This window comes from Belonocnema kinseyi, chromosome 2, assembly GCF_010883055.1.
Source record: "Belonocnema kinseyi isolate 2016_QV_RU_SX_M_011 chromosome 2, B_treatae_v1, whole genome shotgun sequence".
Classification (NCBI taxonomy): domain Eukaryota; kingdom Metazoa; phylum Arthropoda; class Insecta; order Hymenoptera; family Cynipidae; genus Belonocnema; species Belonocnema kinseyi.
In genome coordinates this window covers 142,535,406-142,537,516 of record NC_046658.1, presented here as the reverse complement: position 1 = coordinate 142,537,516, position 2,111 = coordinate 142,535,406, and positions in this window count along the sequence as shown.

The following is a 2,111-nucleotide window of genomic DNA, read 5'->3' as shown; positions in this document are numbered from 1 at the left end:
TTTATGTTTTTATTGCTCTAATTTTCAAATACAATACCGCCCGAGATGGTGAGGTTTGAGGTAAATTGTTGAATTCAAAGCCTTTTATTGTCACCTAAAGCTGATATGTTAAGTCAATACTTGTATAAATGTACTGCAATCATGAGAATATTTATACTTTTCTAAACAAGAAATTTACTTTCACTTTTCTAAATTGTTAAGTATTTTATTTGAAAATTTACACAATAAAACATAAAAATATAAAAATAGAATAAAGAGCAGCTAGCAACAGACAGATAAGAAATAAAATGTTTCAAAAGGTGCTTGTCAAAATGAGAAGTCTGCACTTAAAGTGTGTGTAAAGGGTGTGTTGAATATTGAATTTATTACAATTGAGTAACTCTCCTGACAACAATCATCACGTTGAAAAAGAAGGTGATATGGTACAACATGGTTTGAAGTTAAAATGAAGTTTAAATCAGTAAGTTCAACTTTGTCAGTTTGCGGCGTTGAAAGTGAAAGAAGTCGAAACTACGGTTTTCAGTGTACTTGAATTGTGACACGGTTATGTCTTTCAGAATCGCGTGTTATTAAAATATTTCAACAATGCACACAATTTTATATTCTGCGAGTGAATTGTATTGACAATAACAAGTGTGCTTTAATATCGAACAAAGTGACAATAAACTCTGGTTTCTTAATCACGTTTACTAATTCGCCTAATTAATTTTCTTCATATAATTTATTTACATGATTTCGGACATTCGGATTAGTGACGTCACTTCTCACGCAGAACTGCCACCTAAAATATTGAATTGATATTCGTCTTAATTATTTTTAGATGGGTATCTTCGCTTTAGGTAAATACTTTTTAACGTGTCAAGTTAATGTCAAATGCGGACGATAGCTTTAATTTGCTTAAATTTTTCAACTTGATCTGTTTTAATTAAAGTCTTGATTTAATCAATTTTAGTCAAAAAACAATCATGTCCTTTAAAATTGAGTGTCAAATTTCTCCGATCTATTTACGTCTTCAATTGATAAGAACGCTGAAATATCGGATGTCGAAAAGCTTTATCCTTTGAAGAATAATTTTTTTTGAGAAAATGCACATTTACTAAATAACATATCGGTAACAAATGATAACTATCAACGAGCCTCGAATCTTCTAAAAAAGCGTTATGAGAACAAGAGGAATTCTTATCAACTGTTATTGGGGTCTCTTGTTTTCTTTGAAACCATTCAATAATGGAACGGCAGCTGATCTAAAGGGGTTAGTTAATACAGCTGTTGAGAATTTGGAAGCTCTCAGGACACTTGGATGTCAGGTAGATAGTTACTCTAATTTTTTTTTTGACTTCATGTTTAGATGCTCGAACACGCTGTGATTAGGAAACTTAACTCGGTGACTCTTAGTGAATCTCCAACGTATAAATTCTTGTGCACCTTTTTTCAAAGCAAGACTCGCACATTGTTGATCTTCGATGGTGTTTCCAAAGCTTCCAAAAAAGCTGAATCTTTACATCCTTCAACAGATCAATTTCATATAAGTGATCAACTTGACGAATGGAATTTGCTGCAAGGAAGAAACTTTGCCTCAACTGTTTTCATCAGCATAGTATCAGCGATTATTCTTCAGCGAGAACGTGTTGACTCGCAAGCAGAAGCATCATACCATGCTTTATCTGGACTCACAGCCTGTGAACTTCACCTGTTGGATCAGTGATGGGAATTTTCTATCGTTTCAGAATCGATAACTCAACGGTTTAAAATACCTCATGCTGCTGTGCAGTGATCCCAGATCTGAAACGAGACGTGGTCCAATACTATGACACGTCTATGTCCGTGTGAATATGGTAGGAGACGATATAAATGCCTGCGTTGCGCGCGCAACCTTTAAATAAAAGAAATAAAAAATTTTAGAAAGTAGTTGAATTTTTGATATAAAAGAAGACTTTTTTACAATATAGTTACATTTTCAACAAAATAATTAACTTTTCAATCAAATAATTGAGTTTTTATCCAAACGAGATGAATTCCAAACTCACCAATTTCTTAAAATTCTTTCAAATGCGGATCAAGATTTAAAGAAGACTATTATAATATAACATAATTATAATGTTATAATTAAT